Raw genomic sequence first — 18,681 nt, 5'->3', positions numbered from 1 at the left:
TGAAAGTCAGAGATAAGTGGGGATGACCAGAGGAAGGGAAGGGAATTCATTTCACATGGTTGTGGCAGGGTATCTTCTGCTCCAAGAGGTCCTCTCCACATGTTTCAAAGTGGTCTCTGTGTGGTTCCTTCAGCTCAGCTCATCTGCACTTTGTCCAGGAATCTCATCAGCAAAGGTTATGGAAAAGTAAGGGAATCCTCCCCCTGCAAGACAACACAGAGGACATCAGGGCAAATACACACTTTCTTTTCTAGCCAAGCCCCCCATGGCTCAAATCCTGGTCCATTTCCCTTCATGCTGAGCTAGGTGGGACAGGGCCATCTTCACCCACTTCTGGAAAGCCTCCTGCCACCAGAACCAGCTCTCAGCAGTTAGTTCCCACTGACTTTCCCTTGGTCCCCATGTGGTCCTCAAAGTCCAAGGTAATGCTAGAAGCAAACTGCACATCCCCAAATCCATTCCAAGAAGGGGAAGTAAAAAAAAAAGAAAAGAACCTAATTGCAAACACTCTTCTAGCTGTCTCCAAGATCACCATCCCTGCATCCTTCTGACTAGCAGCCCCAATTTCCCATCCTCAGTCCTCCGGTTCCTAGAGAGAACGCTTGGTGGATGGAGCAGGAGCAGGGTGGGACTGACTGCATCCTACCTTGTTCCAGGCCAGAGCACAGTGCCACCACCTCCACAGTGCCTCATTTCCACAGTGGCCCCTCTTCATTGCATCCTCTAGATGGCCTTGCCCCCCACTGGATTGTTCTTTGAGGAGGCTGGGGAATGAGATGGTTAGGATTAAGGAAAGAACACTCAACACATGATGCCTTTCTGCTTAGCCTTTGAAAAGTTCTGCCCTTATTTACTTGAAGCCTAGCAGGGTGCAGCTGGAAAAAACACCGTGCAGGACACCTGGTGTCATGGGGAGCTACTGTTCTTTCTCTGGAGCATTTTTTTCTCTCTTCTAGAAGCTTCTCTCCTGGGAATTACTGCTTCCCCACTCCATCTTTAATTGCAGGAGGTGAATGCTTCTTCAGCATGACCCTAACAACAGGTGATTGGTCCAGCAGTGGTTACCTGACGCGAACAAGGCCAGAGTCTTTCAAAGAAGACTAAGCTCTGAGAAAAGAACTCAGTCTCCCCTGGTAGCCAGAACCAGGGGCGTGTTAACTCAGGAGCTGCTAGTACCCATAGCCTGATTAGCAAAAAATACCTTTTGGTGGGTGCCTGGGTGGCTCAGCTGGATTAAGCATCTGCCTTCCCTCAGGTCATGATCTGAGATTGAGTCCCCTATCAGACTCCCTGTTTTGCGGGGATCCTGTTTCTCCCTCTGCCTCTCTCTCTCTCTCTCTCTCTTTCTCCTTCTCTCTCTTTCTCTCTCATGAATAAATAAAATCTTTTTTAAAAATGTTATTTGACAGTGAAAAATAAAAATAAAGAAGCCTTAAAGAGAAGTAGGAGGCAAGAGTCAGAGAGAGGAAAATGTCTGGTTCCTTCGTGGTAATCCAACTCCTGGTGCTGGTTTATCCTTGGCAGGCATCTCAGTCTTCAGTTCTACAAGATGTTCCAGTTATCCCTTCAGGATCTGTCTCCCAACCTCTTTTCCCCTCTTGAAGCTGCCCAGAGCCAGTTTCTGTTATTTTCAACCAAAAGAGAACTAGCTAATCACACTCAGTGTTCATAGGTCCAGCTCAGAACAACCCTGCCTTGCCCCCTCACAATCACTTCTAGAGCTTTCCTCTCCCTAATGAACCTCTTTCATCTCTCTGTCCCTAATACCTCATTAGGATATCTGATGGCTCAAGCCTGCCTCTGGCTATTTAGTTCCAGTGTAATGACTTCTCCATTTCCAGTAGTACTTTGACAAACAGTTATACCAATAAGCACGCCCTCCTTTGACAGACCCCCTTGACTTCTCTTGGTTAATGGCATCTCTAAGCAGGCCACCCAGGACCCATCTGCCACTGGGGACAGACTCTGATTCTGGTTTTCTTCAGATGCACTTAGTCTTAACCTTTCTGGCCCCATCAGACTCTCAGAAGTCCTCCCTTGCCATGTGATTATAGGCAATTACATGCAATCAACACTCCCCTGGATCCTGTGGATTCACACACCAGGGCCCGAACTCACAGGGCAGGCAGAAAGTGAGCAGAGATCACAGCTCATTCTGTAGTAATTCACCTGAAGACACCAAGGTGGGGAAGAAAATGTGGCCTTTATCTCCTGAACCTAGAGACTGGCAACCTCCCCCACTGAGAAGGTCCGCCAGATTACAGATGACTTCAGCATTGCAGTCGAGAATCCACACTGAGAATTCTAATCTTTTTCTCTAATTTGGCCAAGTGCCTAAAGGAGTCATTTTCTTGCTGTAGCCACAGAGGCCGGGAATTCTAAGCTGCTCTGAGTTATAACTCAGGGTTACAATTATTAATAAACTCTCACCTAAAATTCAGTTTCATGTCAACCACTGAAATTACCCTTGCTGGTGTAATAGGGTTTACTGTGTTCAGGCTCTTAAAGGGAGAAGAAATAATTCATAAGATTAAGCCTCAAATGTTTGTCCTCTTCAGCAGGAGCGTCCTTGGGAAGAAAAGTGGCCTTTGGACCATTCCTTTGCTGCTAACCAGTATGCCTAAGACACAAGGGAGTTTGTTTTTCTTAGAATTCTCTTGTTCCATCTTTCTCTTCTCTGTAATAGAAACGGTCTCCTACTCCCTCTTCAAATCAAGGAAAGTACCTTTAAAAATGCTATATCACACACTTCGCATGAAAAGTACATAAGGCTGCATTCAGTCCACAAAAAATAGATCCAAACAGGGGATTTAAAAGGTCAACATGAGTGTTCTGTAAACATCAAAATAAACAGCATATATATAGTGCTACGTGGTTTGCAGCATACTTTCTCATGTGGTAGTTTTGCTTGAACAACCCCAAAGACAGAAAGAGTCATCTGATTCCCATTTTCCAGTGGATTTGTGCCCAAAGACAGCCAATGCTTGCCCTGGGTATCACGGCTGATATGTAGCATAGCCCAGACTTAACCTCCTATTTCTGATTGTATGTGTGATGCTTTATCCACATAATCATGCCTTAAGGAGGTCATCTACTACAGTTTTAATTAAAATAGGAGGGGCAATCTTTTTTCTATAGAGGGCCAGATAATAAGTATGTTATACCTGTAGGCCATGCAGTTTCTCCAACTTACCTAATACTGTGAAGGTAGTGTAAAAACAGCTATAGACAACATGGAGACAATGGGTATGGCCAAGTACTAGTAAAACTTTATTTACAAAAATGGATGGCAAGCCAGATTTGGCCTGCATGCTATAATCTGCCCACCTCTGGTTTAAAAATATAAGGACCAAATCTTTATGTTAGAGCTAAGGTTGAAGTCAGCAACTCCAGCCCCACTGGTTGATGTTTACATGCAGACCATTTCCATTTCCCAGTTGGCACACAATTCCCTGCCACTGTACCTTCCTCATGGCCTAGTCAGTGCATTCTCATCCTACCCTAACATCTACCCTCTCCCCCAGAAGAATGGAGGTTCAAACCAGGGAGGAGCCTGGGAAAAACACTCATGGAAACAGTGGCTGTTAGTCTGGGCATTAAGAGTAGGGAAAGTAGGCTCTTAACATTTTTGAATTCCCTTTTTTCCAATAGGCCATCAATTCAGTTCTTGTCTATACCCCTGTGTCCCTGTCCTATTCACTCCTCATTCTCTCTATCACCTCCTGGTCTCTCTCCACCTCTCAGTCTATCTAATACCCCAAATCATACCTTCCCTGGCATCATTTCTAGCTCTGACTTTAAAAAAAAGACTTATACTCTAGCTTCCAAATACCCAATAGCACCTTCAAAACAAGGAGAACCCTAGCTGACAGGTCACACACCCAGCCTTTTAAAAGACTAAAGGAACTTCTGGCTATGGAGGAGTGAAGAAGTCAACAAATCTCTTTGCAAAAAACAGCTAAAAAACTAGACAAAATTGTCAAAAACAACCATTTCAAGTCTCTGGAAATTGGCCAAAGGCAAACAACACATTTGAAAAACTTTGGAACACTAGGTAGGAACAACAGGAGTCTAGGGCATTCTTGCTGGCCATAAAAACTGGCAGCTTCACTGCCAGAGGGGGCTGACTTGATAGAGAGCAGAAGGCTGAGCCTGTGCCAGCTGTGAATGGGGAAAGTGTAGCTCTCTTAGCCTCAGGTTGAGATCCCAGGTGAGGTGAACTATAGACCCAAGAACTAGCCTGAAGTTTAACAGGGAGATCCTGGAAATGAGAGATGAGAGACTACAGGGGGCTCGATAAGCTCTCCATACATCCATGCCTGACCTGGCTGTTCAAACATCAGGGACCTGGGAATGCCTGGTGGAAAGTAAAAAACACGGCAAAGTTGAAAATTACATGACCTTTAAATGCACTCCCTAGCCCACACATAGATCCACCTGCAGAAGTTGGTAGTAGCCCTGTTGGCTAGAGGTGTTTGAGCACAAATTCTGCCCAATCATTGCATGACCACTAAGCTACGTGGAAAAAAAGGCTTGAGGATGACAAGCTAAAAATAAGAAATTTTTAAGAAGCTGCACAGAGACATAAGCAGCTGCACAGCACATGGCAAAAAATTCTGCAGATTAAGTCCAGGCAAATGGGCACAGATTACCAAAACTGACTCAAAAAGGAATGCAAAATGTGAATAGGCCTCTAACAAGAAAAGGAATTGAATTAATAATTAAAAATCTTCCACACACATAAAAAGCTCAGCCCCAGATGGCTTCACTGTTGAATTCTATCACATTTTTAAAGAGGAAATAATACCAATCCTCTATAAACTCCTCAGGGAATAGAGGAGTGGGGAATACTTCCCAACTCATTAGAGAGTAACACTGCTATTACCCAAATACCAAAGACAGACAAAGGCATCACAAAAAAGAAGACCTACAGATCAATATTCTTTATAAACATAAATGCAAAATGTTTTAAATATTAACAAACTGAATTAATTAACATATTAAAAAGATTATACATCATGACCAAGTGGGATTTGTCCCAGGGATGCAAGATCAGCTCAACATATGAAAATCATTTCATGTAATATGCCATATTAGTAGGATAAAGAGCAAAAACCACATAATCACATTAAGTGCAAAAAAAAGCATTTCACAAAATCTAACATCCAATCATGATAAAATTTTTTTTCAACAAAATAAGAATAGCAGGGAACTTCCTCGCTGTATAAAGGATACCTATGAAAACCCTACAATTTACATAATACTTAATGATGAAAGACTGAATGTTTCCTCCTGAAGATCAGAAAAAAAGCAAGGATATTAATTCTCATTACTTTTTTTAAAAAAGATTTTATTTATTTATTCATAAGAGACACAGGGAGAGAGAGGCAGAGACACTATGCAGAAGCCTGATGTGGGACTTGATCCTGGGACTCTGCGATCACACCCTGAGCCAAAGGCAGACACGCAACCACTGAGCCACCCAGGCATCCCTAATCCTCATTACTTCTATTCAGTATTATACTGAAGGTTCTAACCAGTGTAATAAGACAAGAAAAGGAAATTAACAGCACACAGACAGGAAAACAAAAGGTAACACTTCTTATTCTGTTACAGCATGATCCTATATGTAGAAAAACCTATGAAATCTATCCAGGAGGAAAAAAAAGAAAAACAACACTACTAGAACCAATGAATAAACTTTGCAAAGGTGCAGGATACAAGATCAGTTTTTCAAAATCAGTTGCATATTTATATGCTAGCAATGAATAATCCAAAAATAAAATTAGGAAGATAATCTCATTCACAATGGTATCAAAAAGAATAAAATACTTAAACAAATTTAACAAAAGTAGTGCAAAACTTGATCACTGAAAACTATAATGCAATAGTCCATGTCCTTGGTTTGGAGGACTCAGTTGATCTATAGATTCAACTTGAACCCAGAAGAGTTCTCAAAGTTCTTTTTTTTTTTTTTTTAATTTTTATTTATTTATGATAGGCACACAGTGAGAGAGAGAGAGGCAGAGACACAGGCAGAGGGAGAAGCAGGCTCCATGCACCGGGAGCCTGACGTGGGATTTGATCCTGGGTCTCCAGGATCGCGCCCTGGGCCAAAGGCAGGCACTAAACCGCTGCGCCACCCAGGGATCCCTCAAAGTTCTTTTTTTAGGAAACTGACAAACTGGTTATAAAATTTAGATATAAATGCAAAAGATGTCAAATAAACAGAACTATTTTGTGAATGTACAAATTTGGACTACCCAATTTCAAAACTTAGTAAAAATCTACAGAAACTAAAGAAGTATGGTACTATGCCACACTAAGAACAGACATATAGATCAATGGAACAGAAATGAAAGTTCCAAAATAAATTCTTTTATTAATGGTCAATTAATTTTTGACAAAGGTGCCAACTCAGTTCAGTGGAATAAGGATGGTCTGTTCAACCACTGGTGCTAGGACCATAGGATATTAATATACAAACTTATACCCTTACATCATATGATACACAAAAATTAGCTCAAAATGGATCATAGGCCTAATGTAAGAGCTAAAACTAAAAACCTTCTTTATAGAAGAAAATCTTTCTGACTTTGTATTAGGCAAAGACTTCAGAGATATAACACCAAAAGTATGGCCTATAAAAAAAAAAAAACAATTTGACAAATTAGACTCCATCTAAATAAAAAAAAAAATCATTCTTCAAAAGACATCATTAAGAAAATGAAAAGATAAGCCACAGAGTAAGAGAGAATATTTGCAAGTAATATAAATATTTGCAAGTAATATAAAGGACTTATATTCAGACTACATAGAGAATTCTTAAAACTGAATTATAGAAGACAAACAGTTCTTTTTTTTTTTTTTAATGGGCAGAGGAGGGGTGCTTGCCTGACTCATTCAGTGGAGCATTTGACTCTTGATCTGGGATTGTGAGTTTGAGCCTAACATTGAGTGTAGAGATTACTTAAAATAAAAAATAAAAAAATAAAAATAAATAAAAATTAAAAAACCAAACTGAGTACCTGGGTGGCTCAGGCAGTTAAGTGTTTGCCTTTGTTGGACTCAGGTCACAATCCCAGGACCCTGGGATCAAGTCCTGAGTAGGGCGCCCTGCTCAGCAGAGTCCGCTTCTCCCTCTCCCTCTGCCCTTTCCCCTCTCTCTTGCTCTCGCAAGCTCTCTCTCTCTCTCTCTTTCTTTCTCATGCTCGCGCTCAGGCACGCACTTTCTCTCGAATAAATAAAATCTTAAAAAAAAGAAAGTTAATGGGCAGAAGACTTGGGTAGCATAATACCAAAAAAAACAAAGAATGGTTAATCAGCTTATGAAAAGATACTGCATGTCTTTAAGTCATTAGGGAAATGCAAATTGAAGCAACAATGAGATAACACTACATATCTATCCACTACAATATCTCTAATCAAAAAAACTAAGAATAGTTGATCTGAAAAAAAAAAAAGAATAGTTGATCTGAGTGAGTATGTGAAAAAACTGGAGACCTCATTTATTGTGAGTGGAAGTATAAAGTACAGCCACTTTAAAAAACAGTTTGGCAATTCCTCAACAGGTTAAAGATGGAGTTACCATGTGACCCAACAATTAGGTATCTACCCAAGAGAGATGAAAACAGGAAGACTTGTATGCAAGTGTTTATAGTGGCCTTACTTGTAATAGCCAAAATATGGGAGCAATCCAATTGCTTATTAACTGTTGAATGGATTTTAAAAATGTAGTATATATGTGCAATAGAGTATTATCCAGCAACAACAACAAAAAAAGCAAACTGCTGAGATATACTATATAATGGAAGAACCTTAATATCATGAAGCTGAGTGAAAGAAAGATCCAAAAGACTGTATCTTACATGATTCTATTTGTATGGCATTTTCAGAAAAGACAAATTTATAGAGACAGAAGGTAGATCAGTGTTTGCTTGGGGCTGGGGATGTCACTATGGATTGGCTGCAAAAGGACACAAAAGAACTTTTGAAGTACTGAAAATTAAGGATGGCTTATGATGATGATGGTAGCACAACTCAAAAATCATTGACCTGAAGTTTTACAAGGCATGAATTTTATGGTATGTAAACCATATCTAATTAAAATATCTAATTAAAAATAAATGGATTAAAGCACACCAGAATTCAGTTGCCCTGCTCTGTATCTTCTTTTCCCAATTGTGTATTGCCTCATTTATCTTCACCAGTTCTTACTCTTGACTGTCATCCACATTCCCATCTCTGAGGTCATTGCCTTCTGCTTTGTCCTTATCTCTCATATGGGTAGTGATGCTTCCTCCACTCCTCTCAGTGGATCTAGAGGCCAGCCAGGGTCTTGTAATCTCTTGAAACCTATCATCATTCTGTAATATCCCCTCCTAAAAATGTTTGAAAACATCCAGAGGACTTAAATTCTTCCGTCCTCCTCTGATTCTGGGTTCCTAATTTTTCTCATAGGTCCTCTGTCTGCCTTCATACAGTCTATTTGTGAACTCTCTCTCCTTGCTTTCCACATACCCAAAACCCCACTCACACAAAGCACTGGTGAGTTTGGAGTATATTTTAGACACTTTGTGGAGCTGAGGAAGAGGGAGTAATTTACACTAGAGCATTAAAGCAACTTTACAAAGAATATTTGAAGTTGTTAACATGCTCTTAAGGTACCTCTGGAAATATTCACAGGTTCTTTACCCTACATTGTTTCAACTCCATACCCTCTCTTCTTTCTTCTTTCCATCCTGCTTTCCACTCCTTTCAACCTTTCAAATATATATATATAATCCTCTTCTTTCTCATAAAGATCAGTTTATCTGCCTTCTTTGAGGTCTTGTCCATTCTCATGCCAAATGGCTCATCATGGCATTGCCTCAAACCATGCTATCTACCAGATTTCTAAATTGAAAGTTACATGGGATACCTGGGTGGCTCAACCGCTGAGTGTCTGCCTTTGGCTCAGGACATGATCCCAGTTCGGGGATCAAGTCGACATCGGGCTCCCTGTGGAGGAGCCTGCTTCTCCCTTTGCCTATGTCTCTGCCTCTCTCTGTGTCTCTCATGAATAAATATAGAAAATCTTAAAAAAAAATAAAATAAATTGAAAGTTACAGGAAAAACAAACCACAAAAAAAGGAGGGGGGAGAGAAAAAAAGACTCCACATGATTTAAGCAGAGAAGACCTTCGTTGAAAGATACTGGGTTGCTCAAAGATTTGCCAAGAAGACTATAGAATAGAATCATCCTCAGAAAACAAGCAGGAAAACAGGTAGGCTGTACAGGATAGCCCACACTCTAGAATAAGACCTGTGAAAACCCTGCTCCTGTCACCATTGAAGCAGACACTAAAGTTTGCACAAATGAGCCTACCATCCCATCTGTAGAAACAGGATGCTACTCCACCCTTCACTTCTGCTTCCAGAATTCCCCACCATCACTGTTTCTTGACCACAAAGTCTGGAGTGAGTGTTTCTGATTGGCCGGACCCAGGTCCTGCAGCTGCCTCCTAGCCACGAAGGAGACTGGAAAAATGAGTCATTGGACTTTTCAGCTGTTAGGGTGAAAGATAGTCTCTTCTCACCCAATTCCATACCATAGAGAAGTCTCCAAACATAGGAAGGGAATTCAGATGCTGAAGAACCCCAAAATAGCAAAAACAGCCTTTATGACTAATTTGAATAATGAGAAAATGTGCTCAACAAAGTGATTCAGAAATTCTGAACGCCCTGATTTTCTTCCCGAAAGTTCTTACTGTGAGATGATCCAAGCTAATGAGGAAGAAAAGTTGGGGGTTTGGCCTGAGCAGGAAATACAGAACATTCCCTAATTCTTTGCATTGTTATGCACATCTTGGCCCTCCCAACCATGGGTTCCCTCTGTGTAACTATGCCTTGTTTGCCCAGGGGCTGGCACAATCCTCAAACAGCCCACACCTCCCTCCACACTGTGAAGCAATTACAGTTCTGTAAACAAATGCTTACCTTATCCTGCCAGCTGCTATTTAAAGGAATCTTGAAGCCAAACTCACCTTTAAAGGGAAGAATCCTAATTGTGATGGAAATATACATTGTGATGAAAATATCACAATTACCATGAAATTTTGCATATTGGATGCTAAAGCAGGATTCACCTAACAATATTGAGCCACCATTATAAATATACATTTCTCATGACATTTTCTGGAACTCTCCCAGAGAGCTCCTGGTTAGAATAAAGTAGAAATGTCAAATGCAGGGAGCCCTCTACTCTGGGCCAACTTTTATTTTATTATTCAGCTCATTCTTGACTGCCTAATAAAAGCCCATAGTTTACTCTCATGACTTCTACGTATTCTTTGGAATAATCTCTTTAACTGTCTAAAAGGCAGGAGAATACTCAGTTGGGAATCCACGTTAAAGCCAATACCCAGTGTCCTCAGACAGAATTGGAACAGGGAGAGGTCTTAGTGACCAAGGGGGGCCCACAGGTTTGTTATCTTTGGCCTACAGAGATATATATGTTAAAATATAAGCCTTTTAAAAATAAATAAATAAAACAATACAGAAAAACACACAAAATAGGGGCACCTGGGTGCTCAGATGGTTAAATGTCTGCCTTTGGCTCAGGTCATGATCTGAGGGTTGAGCCCCACATCCCTGATCACTGCTCAGCAGGGAGTCGGCTTCTCCCTTTTCCTGCCCCTGCTCATGTTCTCCCTCTCTCTCAAATAAATAAATAAAATCTTTAAAAAAAAAAAAAGAAAAAAATACATTTATAGCTTGAAAAATATATTACTATAGTATTATCATAAGACCCTCATAACCACCCCCAGGGTCAAGAAATAGAACTTAGCCAGTGACCCTGGAAGTCCCTTCCCTGTGCCCCTTCACAGTCACCATCTTTCCTCTCTCCCCTCAAAGGATTATATTCAGACTTTCACAGGAAACCATTCTTTGTGTTTTCTCTATAGTTTTATTCCCCAAATGTGCATCTCTAGTGACCAGAATTTAGTCCTGCCCATTTAAACACCTTGGCGTGTGTTTTAAGGCACTACAGCTTGCTCTCCTTCCCTTCCTGTTTCTAACAACTTACACTGTTTAGGATTTTCCGATTGCTCACTTGTATTGCAGCTCAATATGCAATGCTGTCCCCTGCATTTCCTGCAAATGGGCAACTGAGTCCAGGGGCCTGATATCACTCAGGTTCAACCCCTTTGGCCAGGCCACAAGTGGTACATCAGGAGTCGACTGACGTCTTTTTTTTCCTTTTATGATGCTTACAGCCATTGATACTCAATGCCTAGAGCCAATCATTTCTTAGAGGTTACAATGATATTCTAATGTAATCATCTCTTTTCCATTTATCATTTGGAATGCTTCTATAAAGAGATACTTTCCCTGCAGTTTTCCCTTTAGGAAAAGCAGAATAAATGCTTGATTCATTTTCTTTTTTTATCAGATATCAAATAATGAACTGTTTCCCTATTATCTTCCCAAGCTGATATATATGTGTGTGTGTGTGTATATATATATATATATATATATATATATATATATATATATATATAAACTTTATAAATGTGTAAGTATGATTATGAACACAAGTATTTAAGTATATGTGATGGGTCTTAATCCACTTCTATTACCCTTCCTGGAATTCAGATAGATTCATCTTTGGTCAGAGGGATTTCTTGAAGTTGGCCCCAGCATCCTTTAGCATAAATTTAGTCACTTTGGGTAACCTCTCTCCATTGAGTATGACAAAATATTCCAGGCTTATCTTGCACGTTTCTAGCCTCAGATCTGAAATCAGACATTTCTTGGGACACCTGGATGGCTCAGTGGCTGAGTATCTTCCTTCGGCTCAGGTCATGATCCCTGATCCCTAGAGTCCTGGGATCAAATGCTGCATAGGGCTCCCTGCTCAAAGGGGAGTTTGCTTCTTCCTCATCTCTCTCTGCCTCTGCCCCCCACTTCTGTGCTCTCTCACTCGCTCTGCTCTTTCTTTCTCAAATAAATAAAATCTGTTTTAAAAAAATGAAATCAGACAATTCTCAAGAAGTCTCTATTCCTTCTAGTGGACCACCATCGGTGTCCTAGGGATGCTCATTGCTGCTAATTTGGTCATGGTTTCTAGGCCTTTTCAGTGGACAGAGCTATAAAATATACATACTACAGACATGGATACTTTCAACTCAGATTCAGAGCTTCTGCAGTTTACCTAATCTCTTCCCTCTTGCATCCATATCTCCTTTCTGCCAAACTGAGTCTCCTGGATTCTTAAGGATGCAGGAAATAATAAGATAGAATTCCCCATGATTAATCATTTGCTTTATCTCACATTATCCATTCAACAGTCTCAGAAAAATAATACAAATCCTACCACCACAAATATGATTACTGAAAATAATTGGAAAAAACATCCACATATGAGGCACCTGGGTGGTTCAGGTCATGATCCTGGAGTTCCAGGATCAAGCCCCACATAGAGCTTCCTGCTGAGTGGGAAGCCTGCTTCTCTCTTCCTCTGTACTTGCCAACCCCCCTCGTGCTCTCTAGCATATTCAGTCTCTCTCAAATACATAATAAAATAAAATGTTTTTTATTTATTTTTATTTCTTTAATAAAATGTTTTTTAAAAAATCTGCTTATGTTCCCCTCATTGTCCCCTGAACTTTGTAATTGTATTGCATCTATATTTTCAAATCATATACCCTTGCAGACTATACTCGCTGCCTTTCAGTTATCATTCAGTCTTACTGTTATATTAGCTGTGCAGTAATGCTCACTACCAGTCCTTCATACCAATGGCTCTGCTTATTTTGCTTATTGGAAGCTTATTATCTAGTAAATCCCTCGGGAAGAGCTCCTAGGAATAATATTCCTTGAGTTTTTTACATGCTGATAGGAGTTACCTGTGCCCTTTATACACAAAAGCCAGTTTCTCTGGCTATAAAACTCCTGATTTATATTTGCTTTCCTTAGGTGCCTTAAAAATGTTGTTTCATTGTCCTCCAACATAAAGCATTATTGTCAGAAAGTCTGATAACCTAATTTTTCTTTCCCTTATAAGCCATTTCCTCTTTTTTGGCTATATGCCTAAATAATTTTCTTCTGCTGTTTTATTTTCTTCTTAAACTGCAGCAATTTTACCAAAATGTCTTGCTTTCGGTCATTCAAGTTCAATTTTTCAGGTACTCCATGTGCATGTGTTCTTTCAGTACGCAGGTTCAGATCTTTAATTGTTGTTATTTCAGGAGAGTTTCCTTAAATTATAATTTCTAGTATTTGCTCTGTCCCTGTGCTTTGGTTCTGTTTTTCAGGGTCTCCTATTGCTGTAGATAGATATTCTATGTCTCTTTCAGTATTTCCATTTTCTCTCAAATTCCTTTTTATCTTCTTTTTATTTCCTACTTCTTTTGAGTCTTAAAATTTTCTTCCTTTTTACCTTTTATTATCTGTAAGGCATTATTTATTATGTCTATTTACTCTCGTGTTCCCTCTATTGGGTCTTCATTGCTGAAATGACTTTTTTCCTCTAACTTCTTCTTGATTTGTCATGTAATTTATGAGGTTATGATTATTATCACTCTCATTTATGTGGATGATGTCATTCCCTTAATGTCTTTTAGCTCATTTTGAATAATAGGTTGCAGTTTTGATTTGTTTTGTAGATGTCTCTTTCTGGCATACTTTCACCATCTATAAAGATGTTACTCTGTTCTGTATTCTATTTGTTCTAATAATAATTTTGTGTGGCTTTCACCCTCAACATTTTTATGGTGTTTATTTTTAAGTAAATGCAATTTTCCTGAACTTTGTGAAGGAGGCCCTCTCAGGGTAGCTTCTTAACTTCATGGGCTCCCTCTTTAGTTGTTTTGTGTAGTATTTAAAAGTATGGCAGCTTACCTTCTGAGATGTCCTGGGTCTGCTCCCCTACCCCACTTTATATGGATCATTTCCTTCTTTTAATTCTATTGTCCCTATTCTACTCAGTTTTGATCCCACATCAGAATTTCTCATGTTTGTGGACTGACGATCCCTGACTGGTCAGTTCTCAACATCATAGAGTCTGGACTGCTCCATCTCATCAGACCTCACTCCACAGACCCCTTGCATTCACCCACTGGTAAACTGGGCAGAAATTCCAGTGTCTTTTTTTTTTTTAAGTGGTATCTAATGTTGGTTAACTCCTACTTAGCATCTCATTTAGAATGCAATATCCTAACAGGTACAGGAAAAAAATTCTTTTCTAATATAAACACGTTGTCATAGTTCTTTAAAAGACAGAAGCACAAAATACCTTGCAAAAAATATACAATTTCCTAGCAAAATCATTAAGTCTATAATTCTCACAAATTCTCATGTAAAGCACTTCCATTTTTTCAAATAAAAATTTCATTAAAAGTTTCCATTTCCTTTCATAATCAAGTCTTCATAAATTACAGTATACAGTAATAATGTTACTTCAAGTAAAACTTTATTAAATACCCAATTTTGGCATAATTTCCTTAAATATTTTTACCCCTGAATAGAATGAAGGTTGGGCATCAAGTCCTATGTAAGCTAATCTTAAATGAAGGTATGCTTGATCTGTTTTAGAGGCATGGGGCAATGTTTTATCTTATTGATCTTGTTCAAGAATCTTGAAATCTTCCAAAGGAAGACTGCTTAAGGCAGCTGGTAAAATGTATTCTGATGTGCCCTTCAGTAATATGTTCCTTGCTTCCAGATTCTTCCCCAGGCAGGCAGCCTTGATCCATCTTTGTGTTGCTCTGTGTTCTTTATGTAAACAAGTTTTCATTGTCTTGCTTAAGCTTGCTATTTCTTTTTCCAGCTCAATTATCCTCTTTTTTTTTTTTTTGCCTCCATAGGATTCCTAAAAGCAGTAACTGTGTTCAAGTAGTACTTGATAACTACTAAGGTTTGATCTTAAAGTAGATGGTTCTGTTGGAGTACAACTGTTGTTTTTCTTCAAAAGATTCCTTGATTTGAGTTTCATAGACTTTCAATGGGTATAAAAATAAAAAATGGTTGGAATTGCATCCATTTTAAGTCACCGAGTTTGTCCTGTTGAGTCAAAACAGGAGGCTTCAAAGTGCTTTGAACAAAGAAAAGTGTGTTTTCTTGGCACAAAATTGTTGTGTCTAAGCTGGCAAGCCCATTCTTTTCTTCTTTTAGGATCCAGACGAAACCTGTGGAAGCTGATGTTAACATGCGTGTTGTGGGTAGTAGCACAGCCTGCTGCTGCACAATTGGCCAGCCCTTCCCTGCCCCTCATTTAGCCCTGTCCTAAGGCTGTTCTAAGGCACTGACTGCTACACTTCCTTCCTCTGGGCAAAGGCTGGTCAAGTAAGGCAGGGGAAGGAACTTTTGGAGAGGAGTCCTAGAAGCTGGTGAGAAAGATGGGTGTGTTGTATTGGTGGGGGGTGCCAACTTTCCTTGTCTGTTTATTAATATGATAGACTTAAGCCAGCATAGCAGACAGTCCTGAAGCTCCAGTGGGACAAGATGCCTCCTCCCAGTCCCCAAAAGGGAATGAGGCCAGTGCATCTCTTTGGCTGCTATTCTTGGAGCAATTAAAAAGGTGTCTCTTCCCTTCTCCCCATGACTATGAAACTCTCCTGCCTGGGCAGAACTTTTAGTTTTTCAACGGCTGTTTTCAAATTGCTACTCCACCTCCCTGCCTACCAGTGAGCATCTGTTGGCTATTTGGGTATGGTTCTATTCTCAGGTCCATCCAATATCTGACCACTCCCTCTGCTGCCTCCTACATAGATGCTGATACCACATAGGGCTTGGGGTTGTTAGTGATTTGTCCCCACCTACTTGTGTGGCAGAGTTCATGGGAGTACCTCATCACCTGGTGTGCTGTCAATGTCTGTAGTTTTGGTCTCTAGTTGCTCTGTTTGTCTTATGTGGGGGAATTGCTGAAATTCAAAAACCATGCTGTCTGCATGTTTTCTATGTAGAGGTGTTTTTTGTTTTTATGTGAACTAACTAGCAATTATTTTCCATTAAGATCCAGATTTTTGGTTTATCTTGAGAAATTCCAATGTCTAGTTACACTGCACCTGCATTCCCACATGGCAGCAATTGGCTGCATCACCCAATAGATGGATTTGGGTTCTCCTATTTGCTCTGGCCCAGCCCTCTCCATTGGTTCACTGACCAGATTACCCATTTACACAATCCTCCTGGCCCTATATGCACAGAAGGCATCTACACCGTGACTCCTGTTCTAGGGCTACTGATAGGAAGTAGAAAATACTCAGGAGCTCTTTACCTTCTTACTCAGGGTTTTATGCTAGTTAGTGCCCCCACTTCCATATGCCACATTTCTCCCATAGGGACCTAGGGTGCTCTACTCTTCTTTTTCAAAGATTTATTTATTTATGAGAGAGAGGAGAGGAGGGGCAGAGGGAGAGAGAGAGAAGCAGACTCTATGCTGAGTGCAGAGCCCCATGTGGGACTTGACCTCACAACCATGAGATCATGACAGGAGCTGAAACCAAGAGTTAGACGCTTACCAGGCTGAACCACCCAGGTGCCCCCTTGGGGTGCCCTACTCTTAATGTCTCTTCCAGATGTGCCTCCTGGGATCCCTCCCAGCATTTGGGTTTCTTCTTTCTCAGGCCTCCTCTGTCCACCTCCTGGTCCAGTAAAACACTGGTCACATGGAAGCCAGTTTTAACAAGACATAGGCAGGAGACAGAAGAAAGAAAGTAGCCAGTAGCCAGGTTTTCAGTGGGTCAAGCAGCAGAGGACAGAGCAAATCAAAGTCCTGGTTCTGGGAATAGGACTGGAGCAACCATTAGACTGGGGCAATAAAGGGGAGGTCATCCATGGTTGGTGAAAAGGAAGGGTAGGACATGGGTATGCAGCAGGGTGGGGTGATGCGAAATGGTGAATTCTGCCCACAGTGTGCCTTTCATGTACAGTCTGGTACTCAAAGAGGTGTTGCTCGCCAGCTGCCTTTGGGCCACTCCTCTAAACTGTAGATCCTAGGATAATGCTTAGATCTATAAGGAGGTGTTTGCAATCCCCTGAAAAGTCTCAAGCTCCCACACCTGTACATTGTATCTGCTACTCCTCTTGTGTTGACTTCCCTCCATCTTTTCTCAGGTAACAAAACACCTCAGATCTCACTTCCTCTAAAGACTTCTTAGACTAAGTGCAGTGCCTCCTCTGGACTTCCACAGGTCCCCAAGTGCAGTACGTATCACATTCTATTATCTCTTTCCTTGTTTGTTTCTACCAAGCTAAGAGTTCTTTGAGAACAAGAGGATCTTACTACATTTTGTATCTCCTACACCTAACATGTTACAGGTGCTCAAAAAATGTCTATTGATGCTTCTAAGCACCACAGGTATCACACAGTTGCAACTGGTACCAGTGCCCATTCTTAGGAGAATAGCAGGAGACCAACCCAGTCACCCCTGGCATGCAGCGCTGAGAGGACTGGGTGAGCTCACAGCATCTGACTGTCTCATCAGCATCTTTCATCTCCTAGGACTCCCTCTACAATCATTTTAATTACTTTATTGCAGGTTGCATCAGGGAGGTAACACAGAGGAGAGCAAAGAGACTATGGGGCCCCTGACTTATTGTTTAGAGATGGGAACAATGTCCCATTAACTATGGAAACTCGATGTACAAAGGTTTTCAGAACCAGCTGTCATCATTGCTCATAAAGTTTTCAAAGAGCATATTCAGAGGCCGGAATGGGGTCTGGGTGGGAGGAAGCAGGAAGGCTGTCTGTCACTGGAGCACGGGGCATCCTGCACACCTTTATTCTGAAGGTATAGGACCCCTTATGGGTCAAAGCTGTTGCCTGTAAACGTGAATTTACCTGCCTGACACTGGACCTCTCTTCTCCCCTCGGCTGATGCCACGTGATTCCTTTCTATAGGCCTATTATCTTAGGGAAATTTAGATATCCTGTGGTCAGAAGCTGTGAACACTAAGGCAACCTGACCATAAGTTCACGGTGATCCAGGGCTCTGATCCACAAACTGGGTTTTTGCCCACCTCCAGGGTAGAACCCTCAGCATAAATTGAGTTGTAGCTCTGGAAATTGAGACAATACTTAAGTATTGTGGCTAAGTCTTCTTTGTTGATCTCTCCAGTGCTCTAGTCAGTGATTCTCAACATTGGTTGTACATTATAGTCATCTGATGGCTTTTGAATGCACCAGTGCCTGGACTTTACCCTAGACCAAAAGAATCGGAATCTCTGGGGATGGCGCTTGAGCATCAATATTTTTCTAACTCCCTAGGAACACTGATTACCTAATCAGATAACAGTTAATGACTGCAACAGATCAGTTAATGATTTAAAGTGATAGATAAGCGTTCTCTGACAGCTTCTGTGTGTCAGGAATCTAGGAGTGGCTTAGTGGTTTTGTCTCAGGGTCCTTCGTGAGATTACAGTCAAGATGTTAGCTGGGACCAGAGGACCTGTCTCCAAGAGGGCTCTTCCACTTGGCTGTTGGGTGGAGGCCTCAATGACTTGCCACATTGATCTCTCTGTTTGATTATCCTCACAACATGGCAGCTGGCTTTCCCTGGAGCAGGTGATCTAAGAAAGAGAGAGCAAGACAGAAGCCACAGTGTTTTTTGTGGCCTGGCCTTGGAAATCACACTCCATCGTTTCTACAATATCCACTTGGTTACATTGAATAAGCTAGAATAGGACTATCCTATTT

The 18,681-nt window shown here is 40.8% G+C and overlaps 1 protein-coding gene, 1 long non-coding RNA gene and 1 pseudogene across 6 annotated transcripts in view; 1 reads left to right on the top strand and 2 right to left on the bottom strand.

The window, feature by feature from the left end:
* Positions 1-18,681, top strand: part of ASIC2 (acid sensing ion channel subunit 2) — a 995,000-nt gene that overhangs the window by 590,504 nt on the left and 385,815 nt on the right. The window lies entirely within an intron of this gene.
* LOC140606295 (uncharacterized) overlaps positions 1-18,681 on the bottom strand; it is a 100,149-nt gene that overhangs the window by 23,972 nt on the left and 57,496 nt on the right. For all 4 annotated transcript variants that reach the window (XR_012008646.1, XR_012008645.1, XR_012008643.1 and 1 more), the window contains exons 6-7: positions 647-764; positions 56-203 (exon numbers count right to left, since the gene is read on the bottom strand). This is a non-coding gene — a long non-coding RNA (uncharacterized lncRNA). The remainder of the gene's footprint in view (positions 1-55; positions 204-646; positions 765-18,681) is intronic.
* On the bottom strand, positions 14,547-15,255 carry LOC140605612 (THAP domain-containing protein 2 pseudogene; annotated as a pseudogene).

Source organism: Canis lupus, chromosome 16, assembly GCF_048164855.1.
Source record: "Canis lupus baileyi chromosome 16, mCanLup2.hap1, whole genome shotgun sequence".
Taxonomy (NCBI): Eukaryota; Metazoa; Chordata; class Mammalia; order Carnivora; family Canidae; genus Canis; species Canis lupus.
The sequence above is the reverse complement of the archived record's forward strand: the minus strand, read 5'-3'. Positions and strand labels throughout refer to the sequence as shown.